Here is a 14,745-nt window from a genome sequence, read left to right on the forward strand (position 1 = left end):
CTGTTTTCCATTTGCTTGGTAAATTTTCCTCCATCCCTGTATTTTGAGCTACGTACATCTTTGCACATGAGATGAGTCCCTTGAAGATAGCATACTGATAAGTCTTGACTCTATCCAGGTTGCCATTCTGTGTCTTTCAACTGCAGCATTTAACCTGTTTACATTTAAGGTTAATATTATTATGTGTGAATTTGATCCTGTCATCATGATGCTAACTGGTTATTTTGCAGATGTGTTTATGTAGTTGCTTCATAGTGTCACTGGTCTACGCATTTCAGTGTGTTTTTAGTGGCTGATAATTGTTTTTCCTTTAGCGCTTCCTTCTGGAGCTCTTGCTAGGCAGGCCTTGTGGTGATGAATTCCCTCATTTGCTTGACTGAAAAGGATCTTATTGTTCCTGTGCTTATGAAGCTTAGTATGCTAGATATGAAAATCTGGTTAGAAATCCTTCTCTTTAAAAATGTTGAATATTATCCAGGAGCTGGTTTTTTGAAAAGATTAACAAAGTAGACAGACAGATAGCCAGATTAATAAAAAAGAAAAGAGAGCAGAATCAAACAGATGCAGTTTAAAAATGATAAAGGGGATATCACCACAGATTCCACAAAAATACAAACTACCATCAGAGATTACTACAAACAACTATATGCAAATAAACCAGTAAACCTGAAAGAAATGGATAAACTCCTGGACACTTGCATCCTCCAAAGCCTAAACCAGGAAGAAGCTGAAACCCTGAACAGAACAATAACAAGGGCTGAGGCTGAGGCAGCAATTAGTAGCCTACCAACCAAAAAAAGTTCAAGACCAGATGGGTTCACAGCTGAATTCTACCAGACATACAAAAGGGAGCTGGTACCACTCCTTCTGAAACTATTCCAAACTTTCATTCACAACACAAAAAGAGGGAATCCTTCCCAAATCATTTTATGAGACCAACATCATCCTGATACCAAAACCTGGCATAGACTTGACAAAAAAAAGAAAACTTCAGGCCAATATCCATGATGAACATAGATGCAAAAATCTTCAATAAAATACTGGCAAACTGATTCCAACTGTACATCAAAAAGCTTATCCATCACTATCAAGTAGGCTTCATCTGGGGATGCAAGGCTGGTTCAAAATACACAAGTCTATAAATGTAATCAACCACATAAACAGAACCAAAGACAAAGACCATATGATTATCTCAATAGATGCAAATAAGACCTTCAACAAAATTCAACAGCTCTTTATGCTAAAAACTCTCAATAAACTAGATACCCAAGGAACGTCTCAAAATAATAAAAGCTATTTATGACAAACCCATAGCCAATATCATACTGAATGGGCAAAAACTGGAAGTATTCCCTTTGAAATATGGTGCTAGACAAGGATGCCTTCTCTCACCACTCCTATGGTATTGGAAGTTCTAGACAGAGCAATCAGGCAAGAAAAAGAAATAAAGGGTATTCAATTGGGATAAAAGAAAGTCAAATTGTCTCTATTTGCAGATGACATGATCGTATATTTAGAAGACCCCATGGTCTCATCTCAAAATCTCCTTAAACTGACAAGCAACTTCAGCAAAGTCTCAGGGAACAAAAGCAATGTGCAGAAATCACAAGCATTCCTATACACTAATAACAGACTAACACAGAGCCAAATCAAGAGTGAACTTTCATTCACAATTGCTACAAAAAGAATAAAATACCTAGGCATACAACTAACAAAAAACGTAAAGAACATCATTTAAAGGATGTAGTTTAAGGGAGAACTACAAACCACTGCTCAAGGAAATAAGAGAGGACACAAAAAGATGGAAAAACATTCCATGCTCATGGTTAGGAAGAATCAATATCATGAAAATGGCCACACTGCCCAAAATAATTTATAGATTCAATGCTAACCCCATTAAGCTAAAAATGACCTTCTTCACAGAACTGGAAAAAAAAACCTTAAACTTCATATGGAGCCAAAAGAGAGCCTGCATAGCCAAGACAGTCCTAAGCAAAAGGAACAAAGCTGGAGGCATAATGTTACCTGACTTCAAACTATACTACGAGGCTACAGTAATCAAAACAGCATGGTACTGGTACCAAAACAGAGATATAAACCAATGGAACATAACAGAGGCCTCAGAGGCAACACCACACATCTACAACCATCTGATCTTTCAAAACCCTGACAAAAACAAGCAATGGGGAAAGGATTCCCTGTTTAATAAATGGTGTTAGGAAAGCTGGCTAGCCATGTGCAGAAAGTGGAAGCTGGACCCCTTCCTGATACCTTACACTAAAATTAACTCCAGATGGATTAAAGACTTAAACATAAGACCAAATACCATTAAAAACCCTAAAAGAAAACCTAGGCAAAACCATTCAGCACATAGGCATAGGGAAGGACTTCATGACTAAAACACCAAAAGCATTGGCAACAAAAGCCAAAATAGACAAATGGGATCTAATTAAACCCCAGAGCTTCTGTACAGAAAAAACAAAAAACAAACAAAAAAAAAACGCCATTAGAGTGAACCAGCAACCAACAGAATGGCAAAATATTTTTGCAATCTACCCATCTGATAAAGAGCTGATATCAAGAATCTACAAAGAACTACAACAGATTTACAAGAAAAAAACAAACAAATCCATTCAAAAGTGGGTGAAGGATATGAACAGACACTTTTAGAAAAAAGATATATTTGAGGGCAACAAACATATAAAAAAATGCTCATCATCACTGGTCATTAGAGAAATGTTAATCAAAACCACATTGAGATACCATCTCACGCCAGTTAGAATGGCGATCATTAAAAAATCTGGAGACAACAGATGCTGGAGAGTATGTGGAGAAAAAGGAACACTTTTACACTGTTGGTGGGAGTGTAAATTAGTTCAACCATTATGGAAGACAGGGTGACAATTCCTCGAGGACCTATAAATAGAAATTCCATTTGATACAGCAATCCCATTACTGATTATATATCCAAAGGATTATAAATCATTCTATTATAAAGATACATACACACATATGTTCATTGCGGCACTGTTTACAATAGCAAAGACCTGGAACCAACCCAAATGCCCACTGATGATACATTGGACAGGGAAAATGTGGCACATATACACCATGGAATACTATGCAGCCATAAAAAATGATGAGTTTGTGTCCTTTGTAGGGACATGGATGAATCTGGAAGCCATCATTCTCAGCAAACTGACACAAGAACAGAAAATGAAATACCACGTGTTCTCACCCATAGGCGGGTGTTGAACAATGAGAACACATGGACATAGGGAGGGGAGCATCAGACACTGAAGTCTGTTGGGGGGACTAGGAGAGGGACAGCAGGGGGTAGGGTGTAAGGAAGGGATAACATTGGGAGAAATGTCAGATGTAGGTGACGGGGATGGAGGCAGCAAACCACATTGCCATGTATGTACTTATGCAACAATCCTGCATGTTCTTCACATGTACCCCAGAACCTAAAGTGTAATTTTTAAAAATGTATATATATAAGGAAAGAAAATTGCTTCTAACACCCATATACCTTGGTGTAATTACCAAAATAAGAATAATACCTGTATCACATAAATTAATGAGCTATATATAAATTTATTTTAATTTGGGGGTAGAATATTCTGAAAAAAATAGAAACTGAGATCAAAGGATCATTGATTTTGGCTCTCACCTTTTAGGAGGTAAGTGATTATATCACATTTAAGCTTAATTTCTTCCTTAGAGGCCCATCTCCAAATACAGACACATTGAAGGAATTAGGGCTTCTGGGTATGAATTTTGGAGAGATACATTCAGTTCATAACACACAACTTAATTTTTTTAAGTCTGAACGTAAATGATGGAAATAGCTAAAACATGCTAAATATAAATGCAAAAAAACCTGCCGGGCGTGGTGGCTCAAGCCTGTAATCCCAGCACTTTGGGAGGCCGAGGCAGGTGGATCACGAGGTCAAGAGATCGAGACCATCTTGGTCAACTTGGTGAAACCCCATCTCTACTAAAAATACAAAAATTAGCTGGGCATGGTGGCGCGCGCCTGTAATCCCAGCTACTCAGGAGCCTGAGGCAGGAGAATTGCCTGAACCCAGGAGGCGGAGGTTGCCGTGAGCCGAGATCGCGCCATTGCACACTCCAGCCTGGGTAACAAGAGCGAAACTCCATCTCAAGAAAAAAAAAAAAAAAAAAACCTAATGTTATAGACTGAAATTTGTTCCTGCAAAATCAATATGTTTAAATCCTAGTCCCCAGTGTGATGGTATGAGGAGGTGGGTCTTTCGTAGGCAAGCACATGAATGTGGAATGCTCATAAACAGAATGCATGCCTTTATCAAAGGATCCAAGAAAGCTCTCCAGCTCTCTTTCTGCCATGTGAGGATACAACGGGAAGATGGTAGCCTGTAACCTGGAAGAGAGCCCTCACTCCAACCCAAATGCTGGCACCCTGAACTCAGACTTCCAGCCTCCAGAACTATAAATCATAAATATCTGTTACTTATAAGTCACTCAGTCTATTGTACTTTGTTATAGCAGACCAAACTGACTCAGGATGTACCTACTAAACTTATACTGTCACACAAAATAGGTGTTCAGGTAAAAAGCTTTGCTAACGATAAAAAGGAACATTTCCACAATGATAAAAATTCAATTCACCAGGAAGATATCATTATTCTGAAGTTGGTGACCTACTAGCATAAGTTTGAATTCTATAATGCAAAAATGGAAACCACTAAAAAAAAAATAGAATTATCTACCAATCATAGTGGGAAACTTCAACACACCTCTCTCTGTAACTGATAGAACAAGCAGACAAAAAATAGATAAGTAAGGGCATAGAAATTTTAAACAATGTGAAAGTCATCTTTAAAGTGCTAGGACCAAAACAAAGAAAAAGATAATATATGTCCTTATATATTATAGGGCAGTAGCTGTAGAGGCATACATTATCTTTATTCTCAGTTTCAATTTTGTTTTACAAAAGAAGAAACCAAGGCTCAAAGAGGTGAAATAACCTTACACAGTCCAAGTGGTAGAGCCAGAAAATTCACTGTTTTTAAAAGTTTAGTAGAACTCACCAGTTAGTTTCTTATCAAATGAAGGATAATATATGCCCCTACAGCTACTGATATTGGGGCAAAGATAAGTCTATCAATGTTTTTGAATTTGACTTAAGGAAATAGATATTAGGTCTTGCAGGCATGAGAAAGGTTTCTTAACATGATGAAATCCAGAGAAATCCAGCTACTCAGGAGGCTGAGACAGGAGAGTCACTTGAACCCGTGAGGTGGAGGCTGCAGTGCGTGATCGCACCACTGCACACCTAGTGACTCAGAATTATTCTAGAAAATATAAGCAAAAGATGTGAGATAGCAGTGAGGAAGAGAACAAAGTGACATAAAGCCCACATTAAATTATTTAGTGCAAGGAAAATAAGGGCATTGAAAAACATAAGAACTCAATCGAAGAAAATAAATATGGCCAGGCATAGTGGCTCATGCCTGTAATCCCAGCACTTTGGGAGGCCGAGCCCAGTGGATCACCAGAAGTCAGGAGTTCAAGACCAGCCTGGCCAACATGACAAAACTGTTTCTAATAAAAATACAAAACAAGGCAGGAGAATTTCCTGAACCTGGCAGGCAGAGGCTGCAGTGAGCCAAGATCACCTCACTGTACTCCAGCCTGGGTGACAGAGTGAGACTCCATCTCAAAAATAAATAAGCCCAGAAAAAAAATTCGATCTATCCAATTAAAAGTGGGAAATTCCATGTGTGTACCTATGCAACTGTCTTGCATGCTCTGCTCATGTACCCCAAAACCTAAAATCCAATAAAAATTTTAAAAAAGAAAAAAAAAAGTGGGAAATTAAAATGATAGTCAAAAACTTCCCTTCTCAAAAAAAGCACATCCAGGTGGTTTCACGGGTGAGTTCTACCAAAATTTTAAGAAACAATGTATTTTCTGGCTCTACCACTTGGACTGTGTAAGGTTATTTCAACCTCTCTCAGCCTTGGTTTTGTCACTGAAAATAAAGTGCTTAGCACAGTGCCTGGGTAGAAAGCATTCAGTAAATACTATCATTTCTATGATTTTTACTACTTTTACTACTATTACGATTGCTATTTCTACTACTATTATTTCTGTATCCTTAGAGCCTCCTGAGTCCCCGATAGCTACTGATATTGGGGCAGAGATAAGTCCATATATATTTTTAGAGCCAGAGTCTCACACTATCACCCAGGCTGTAGTGCATTGGCATGATCTCAGCTCACTGCAACCTCTGCCTCCGGGTTCAAGCAACTCTCCTGCCTCAGCCTCCCAAGTAGCTGGGACTACAGGTGTGTGCCACCACTCCCAGCTAATTTTTTGTATTTTAGTAGAGACGAGGTTTCACCATGTTGGCCAGGAAGGTCTCAATATCCTGACCTCATGATCCACCCACCTCTGCCTCCCAAAGTGCGGGGATTACAGGCGTCAGCCACCGTGCCCAGCCCCATCAATATTTTTTAATTTGACTTGTAGAAATAGATATTAGGTCTTGCAGGCATGAGAAATGTTTCTTAGCATGATAAAATCTGAAGAAAAAAGTTTGAATTAATTCCAAAGTAAATCAGAAGTAGTATTTGGTGGCACTACTAATGGAGCTGAATGCATTAGAAAATGTCAGTTATAAAAACTGACTGATCTGGATGTAAGAGTAAAATTCTTACAGAATTACAGTAAGTTAGAAAGAGAAACAGGGTGGGAAGAGTTCATTCTGGTCAGTGATCGTGTTCATACTGGCAGGAACAAGGAAGGACATTGCTAACAACATGACTACTCCAAGCCCCGACATCTTTGCTTCTGTTCAGTAGAAAGCAAATTTCAATTGGAAGTTTGGCTTTGCATACAGTCACTGCTCAAAAAACGTTTATCAATTTTGGTTTGTCAATTTAGCAATTTCAATAGCTTTGTCAACTTATCAATTAGGTCATTCAGGATTTGTCACTCTTCTTCGGATAGCCATCATTTCCAAAACTGACTTGTTTACTAATATCAGATCCTCAGACTGTAAAGACTCTACGAACAAAGTGAAATTCACAGCAGGGGTTTGTGTTCCTTGTTATGAACAAAGAAAAGAAAATTTGCATTATAATCATTCTCTACAAAGACATGGTGACCAAACTACCTTTCCAGAAGCTTGACTTGAAAATGTAGTAGGGTATTTATTGAGAACAAGAGAGATGAACACCTGGACAGGCTGGAAAACATATGAGGATAAATGCCTGAGTTCATAGCAAAATGGTTGGCAAGAGAAAGAAGGTTACTGGGAAATACACAGAAAATTCGGTTACAAATGTTCCCACCAAAGTTTCACTTCAAAAAACAAACAGTGCAGACTAGTCAATGTTTCAGAATGGAAAAAGAGTGTACCTTAGGAACTAATTTAGGAGGATATTTTAGTTCTCTTGCTTTGTTTTTTCAATCAATCATGTGACTATTTTGTATATTTCCTTTCCTTGGGGAAATATTCTAACTCTGATCCAAGGTTTTTAAAGCTATTATATCATTTGTAAAATATCTTTGGTTTGTGAATTCACAAAATGTTCTTAACCTCAGAGAAAATAAATAAGTTAGAGAAAATTAAAATAAGTCCAAATCATTAAGTACATTTTTTGAAATCCCTCAAGTGTAGGAAGAATGTAGGTGGAACAGAACAACAGTCAGGCTTGGGCCAGAACCTGGAGAAATCTCCGAAGATGTCAAAAATGATTTCATATGAAGAGTTGTGTTCTTTTTTTCTTTAGAACTTCTACAAAAGCAGAGGAAGAGTTGGAAAAAAACATAAAGAAGGAAAGCTTATCAGAATTCAAGTTTTGGCAAGAATACTTTCCAAAGCCCATCCTACTTGCCATCAACAATAATTTAATTTCAATCAAATCAAAGAGAAGGTGCCATGCTGGGTGCTGAGCTTATATAGACATATGAACAAGACTGTATTCTCACCCACACAAGCTGTTTAAGATGATGAAGCTGGGTTAAAGATGAAAAATTATACTATAATATGTTATGAGATTATAACATTGTAGAGAGGATTTTCAAGCCATCTTCTCCCAGAAGTCTAAGTGAGAGGAGCTCTACCTCTCACCTGTTTAAGGCCTTCCTATTCCTCAAGGGCAGCTTTAGTCCCGCATCTGGTTCAGACCCTCCAAAACTTTCCAGCCCATTGTTGTTTACATCACAGATGTGACACCATTGTAAACACCTCTGGATTTGGGTTATAAAAACAGGTAAGGAGTGCATGTTACTCTGAGGGAGAAGACAGCATAGTACGCAGAGGCAACAGAACAAAGCGGCCAAGAGCATGGATTCCAGGGACAGCTGACTTTGCTACAAATCCCAGGATCACCACTGGGCAACACTGAAAAAGTTACTTAATCTTTCTAAGCCTTAGTTTCCCCATTTGCGAAATGGGAATGTTAATAGTTTCTACCTCATGGAATTGTGAGGATCAAATGAGGCAGCAATTGTACTTAAAATAGTAGGAGGCAGGCCAGGCGTGGTAGCTCACACCTGTTATCTCAGCACTTTGGGAGGCTGAGGTGGATGGATCACTTGAGGTCAGGAGTTCAAGACCACCCTGGCCAATATGGTGAAACCCTGTCTCTACTAAAAATACAAAAAATAGCTGAGTGTGGTGGTGCATGCTTGTAATCCCAGCTACTCAGGTGGCTGAGGCAGGAGAATCACTGCAACCCGGGAGGTGGAGTCTGCAGTGAGCTGTGATCGTGCCACTGTACTCTAGCCTGGGCAACAGAGTGAGACTCTGTCTTAAAAAACAAAAATACTAGGGGGCACAGTCAAGCACTGTGGCACATGCCTGTAATCCCACTTACTTGGAAGGCCAAGGTGGGAAGATCAGCTTAGCCCAAGAGTTTGAGTCCACACTGAGCAACATAGAAAGAACCTGTCTCTAAAGAAAAAATGAGAGAGACAGAGGATGGATATTACACATATAAATGTTTGTTAGTTATGACTAATGTTCATTCATGCATTCCACAAATGTTTCTTAGGTGCATTTTCTCTGCAAGATGCTGTTCTAGGCACTAGATCCCAACAGTGGATAAAACAGACAAAATTCCAGACTTCATGGAGTCTCCATTCATATAGCAACCAGAAAACAAGCTCTATTGGGTAAGAGAGCATATAAAATATCATTTTGTATTTCCCATGGTGCTTTACACAAAATAGACAACAAGAGTCTGTGAAGGAATTCGAAGTAGAAGAAGGAAGACATGCTTGGAAAATCTTATACTCCTGGGCAAAGAAGAAAAACAATTATGTGAACAAACCAATTGTATCCCATGAAGGTCTTCTAGAATCTAGTCCTTAAATATTTCATAAAATTCAACTCCTTGGCAATTTAAGATAGAACGAATTACACAAAGTTTCCACTGCACCATGACACACTTTGCTCACGTGGCAGAGGAGTGCATAGCATGGAATACACTTCTGGATTGTGACGTTCAGCCAGGTGAGCTCAAGTAACTTGTGTTTCATGGCCTTTCAGTCTGGAACAAGACTGGCTCCTTGATCTTAGAGCTACAGGTTGATCTCAGAGCTCCTTGATCTTGGAGCTGCAGGAGGCCAGGGAGGCTTGGGGATGCCTAGCTAAGGAGTTTCACTTCTTTAAGACTTGGGTTACTATTAAAACACATTCTTCTAGGATAGTTCATAATTTGGGCTATTAACAGTTATTCAGTCTTCACAGAAATAAGGACCAGATATATTCTTTTTTAAAAAAAAGAACTTTGGCTGGGCACGGTGGTTCATGCCTATAATCCCAGCATTTTGGGAGGCCAAGGAAGGCAGATCACTTGAGGTCAGGAGTTCGAGACCAGACTGACCAACATGGTGAAACACCCTCTCTAGCAAAAAAAAAAAAAAAAAAAATTAGCCAGGCATGGTGGCATATACCTGTAGTCTCAGCTACTCGGGGAGACTGAGGCAGGAGAATAGCTTGAACCCAGGAGGCACAGGTTGCAGTGAGCTGAGATCATGCCACTGCACTCTAGCCTGGGCAATAGAGCAAGACTCCATCCCAAAAAAGAAAAAAAAAAAGAAACAAAGAAATTCCGCCTAATAGTAAAAATAGTTTTGTTCATTGTAGGCAACTGGAAGCTACAACTTCGCACACATCTAGAGTCTTAACAGCAAGTTTTTAGAATTGTAGAAAAACTTAGACGTAGCTTGAAAAAATACTAGCCTAGGAGGTCGAGAGACCTGGGTTCTAGTTTTGACTAAGTAAGCTGACTGAACTTAAACAACAAAAATAATTCTCAGGCCCTAGTTCCCACAACTATAAAATGTGAGTTCTTAGGTATTCCTTTCATCTTTATTTTAAGTATTTATGAAATAATTATCCATCATATGCCCACCTCTTTCAGACAATATTTAGAACAACAACCTTGTATGATAGTGTCTTCATCTTTTTGTTCTACTACCACAAAAGATCTGAAACTGGGTAATTTATAAAAAACAGTATTTTATTTTCTCACAGTTCTAGGGACTGGGAAGTCCAAGAGCAATGCATCAGCATTTGGTGTCTGGTGAGGGCTTTTCTGCTGTTTTCTTATATGAGGAAAGTCAGAAGGTCAAGAGAGACTAACTCCCTCCATCAAGTTCTAGTTTGATGGCATTAATCTATTTATAAGGGCAAAGCCCTCACGACCCAAACACCTCCCAAAGGGACTCACCTTTCAGCACTGTTGCATTGGGGATTGAGTTTTCAATACATGAATTTGGGGAAAACATTCAACCATGGTAGATAGTTATATCTGGCATTGAGGAGATTAAAGCTCAAAGAAGCTCATTTATTTACCCAAGTCTATGAAATATGGGGCAAAGGTATGATTTAAGGTTATCTGCCAACTAAGTCACATCCTCTTCCTCCCAAAGTAAAGGTGCCTTCAATTTGCTAGTATATAAAACGACTCTGGGTTTTAAAAGAAAGAATGACAATTACAAAAACTCTCATTGCTTACTTGACCATTTTGCTTAAGATTCACTCAGCTCTGTCACTTACCTATGGGGCAATTTCTTTATGGTTATATTTCTGAGGTGAATAGTTACAAAGTTGTCTTACCTAGAGAGGGTATCTGAGTTTCATTGAATGGAAATTCAGAAGTTTTGCTCTCAAATAAAGGGAACCTTTATCTTCCTTCCACTTGTGTCCCAATGATTATGAAGAAGTATAATCAGAAAGTAGGATGGCATGCAGATCTAACTTATCCATAACAAACTCTCAAGGTCTGTCATATCATTCAGTGTGCCAGTCACACCTTAGCAAAAGGAACCTGTCTACCCATTCCCTCACTGAAGGAAGGGTAGCCTTCTTTTCTTCTTCCTTTTTTTTTTTTTTTAGATGGTGTTTTGCTCTTGTTGCCCGGGCTGGAGTGCAATGGCGCGATCTCAGCTCACTGCAACCACCGCCTCCTGGGTTCAAGCAATTCTTCTGCCTCAGCCTCCTGAGTAGCTGGGATTACAGGCATGTGCCACCACACCCAGCTAATTTTTCATACCTGTAGTAAAGATAGGGTTTCTCCATGTTGGTCAGGCTGGTCTCGAACTCCTGACCTCAGGTGATCCTCCCGCCTTGGCCTCCCAAAGTGCTGGATTACAGGCATGAGCCACCATGCCCAGCCAAGGGTAGCCTTCTTAATTAACATCTTTAATTAGATTAGGAGTAAAGGCCTGTCTGTTCCATCACCAGCCAATCCATAAACTAGTCGCTGGGCTAAATGTGACCTGGCCAATAAGTCTGTCCCCAAACTGGCCTGTTCCAGGAGTCTCAATTATAAAATACAGAAAACACAAGTCCTTTGGTAGCCAAGGGAGCACAGAGAAGACAAGAGATGTACAGTGTCTTCATATTAAAATTGGATGCTCAGAGTAAAATTAATGGACTTCTACATCTGCGGATCCCAGACTTGTCTTGGGTTCCAAATCATTTCCCCCTTTCTGTTCCATTTCCACGGAAGTTGTTCTATTACAAATCTTGCTCTTGGATTTTTAAGAGATAATCTTTCTCACCAATGTGTGTGTGCATGTGTGTGTGTGTGTGTGTATCATAATGATATGCTAAAATTCTTTTAATTGTTGGAATAGATGACTATTCTTTAAAACCAAAAGAACTAAATAAAACTCTGTACAACTATTTTGTTAACTATATACTGTAACTCTACTCTGTTAAATAACACTGAAATTAATAGGGATTTTGTACCTGGTCTGCCAATTCCAAGGCCTGATTTATAATTCCTGCATTATACCACCTGAATTTTTTTTCCACTCCCGCTGGCTCAATTATAATCATTTAGATCAGAATTCGGTAGGACCTTCCAGTAAGAGACATCTAGTACCCAACTTATGTCTCAGCCCAAAGACTACCATCTTCTAAGACCAATTCCATCTTCTTGGGGTTGAATTTTAAGCATTTTGTTTTAATCTATCTATAATTGCTGTACCACTAAGAAACCGAAATATTTTAAGTCTGATAAAACTATATGTAAAGATACGTGGTGCTGATCATTTATAAAAGCAATGACTGCTCTTCCAGTAGGGCAAACAGGCTTCTCTTTACAGAATTCTTTGCTCACATAAAGAAAATTGACCAATAAAGTTGAGCCGGAGGGTTTCTAACCTCTGACTTATTCAAGGCACTCAGCCTTGTTGATTTTGCTTCCATCAACAGTAATGAGTTCTACATACCTTAGAAAAAAACAAAGCACTTGGTTATTTCCCAGATTCTCACTCTCAATGTTTCTACCCCTCCTGGCTCATCTGATGCTTGGAGGAATCCTTCTTTACATTTTCTAATTTAATGTTAGTATTTCCTTCTTTGGCTCATTAACTGCCCTCTGGTGCAGGTTAACCAATGACCCTAAAAGAGGTCTCCAGTTACTCTGCAAGGGTGATGAGCAATTCTCACCCTGCACTTCGGCCAACAAAAATGTTGTGCCGTTTTACAAGCAGCAGAAGTCCCAGAAGGCCACACAGTTCCATGGCCTGATATATGCAGAGGAATAATAAAAAATTTTGTGGCTCTGAGGAAACCAATCAATCCCAGGAGTGCCTCAAGGCAGGTAAAGCTGGTGTGTCCTCACTCAGCCTCCTGCCTTGACAACTTTAACTGGGAACACTTAAACTTGAAGCGCATGGTCTGTAAATATAAAAACAGTCCTGGATTTGAGATAAACACATGCACCAGATTCTACCTGTATGCATTCATAAGTAACTGTATCTTATCTTAGAAATCAGGGGAATTGTTTATTCAAGCTAAGTTAATGAATGGGATTTTTTTATATTCTTGCAAAGCCAAGAAATATATACTCTGTTACCCATTGGGAAAAAAGGACATTTGCTAATGGAAGTCCAGTTAGGATGTTATCCTCTAATAGCTGACTTCCATCCTATCCAAGTGCTCTTTCAAAAGTATTCCCTATTCCTGATAACTTTTCTTTTTTTCTCTCTCCTTTTGAGACGGTCTAACTCTGTCTCTCAGGCTGAAGTGCAGTGGCATGACCATGGCTCACTACAGCCTCAACTTCCTAATCAATCAATCAGTCCTCCCACCTCACTTCCCAAGTAGCTGGGACTACAAGCACACACCATCACATCCTGCTAATTTTTTTGTATTTTTTATAGAGACAGAGTTTTACCATGTTGCCCCGGCTGGTCTCAAACTCCTGGGCTCAAGTGATCCACCTGGCCCTGATAACTTTTCTGTATATATACCACAATGATAAATGTACACAGGGATTTGTCAGGAAGTGGGGAAACATTTCAGAGGTTACTATTTCATTAAAACACCTTAAGTGGTCAATACTTACACCAATTAGTAGACACAGACCATAGATGCATGTGGCAGTCCCTACAAAATAAAGTAAAAATCTGGTTATGGGTCGGGGGGGGATAATCCAAATAAGTTAAAGAGAAATCCTTCCACTAATAATCATTTATGACACTTATTTACTTACTGAAATTATAAACTTTGTATAAGTTTTCTTTTTTTTTTTTTTTTTTGGAGACAGAGTCTTGCTCGATCTCCCAGGCTGGTGTACAGTGGTAATGATCTCAGCTCACTGCAACCTCTGTCTCCTGGGCTCAAGTAATCCTCCTCCCTCAGCCTCCCAAGTAGCTGAGATTACAGGCATGCACCACCACACCCAGTTAATTTTTGTACTTTTAGTAAAGACAGGGTTTCAACATGTTGGCCAAGCTGATCTCGAACTCCTCACCTCAAGCCTCACCCACCTCAACCTCCCAAAGTGCCAGGAATTACAGGTGTGAACCACCATGCCAGTCTAAATTTTCTTAATAGATATTTTTTCATGCTGAGTGTCAAACCATGAGTCTTATGTCCTAAGTGATATTTAGCATTCCCTAAATGGTATGGAGTGCCCAGAAGGCAATTTTTTTGGCTTTTACAAAATATTCATCACTTTACTATATGTGTGTGCATGTGTGTGTGTGTATATATATGCCCCATCAGTGAGAGCCAGGGCTACAGGGCATCCTCATCAACTGCAACGTGAACGAGCACAAGTGTGTGGAGGCCCTACAGTCTGCTCAATGCATACGGCGACAACATGCATAAACCATGTATATACACACATATATATACACATATATAGTAAAGTGATGAATGTTTTGTAAAAGACATATATATATACACACACACATGCCTAATATACACATATATGGTTTTTT

General features: G+C 39.2%; 1 long non-coding RNA gene across 1 annotated transcript in view; it reads right to left on the reverse strand.

Moving 5' to 3' along the window:
- LOC144580634 (uncharacterized) overlaps positions 1–14,745 on the reverse strand; it is a 64,407-nt gene that overhangs the window by 36,254 nt on the left and 13,408 nt on the right. Inside the window, exon 2 of the long non-coding RNA XR_013530553.1 lies at positions 13,866–13,906. This is a non-coding gene — a long non-coding RNA (uncharacterized LOC144580634). The remainder of the gene's footprint in view (positions 1–13,865; positions 13,907–14,745) is intronic.

This window comes from Callithrix jacchus, chromosome 21, assembly GCF_049354715.1.
Source record: "Callithrix jacchus isolate 240 chromosome 21, calJac240_pri, whole genome shotgun sequence".
NCBI classification, from domain to species: Eukaryota; Metazoa; Chordata; class Mammalia; order Primates; family Cebidae; genus Callithrix; species Callithrix jacchus.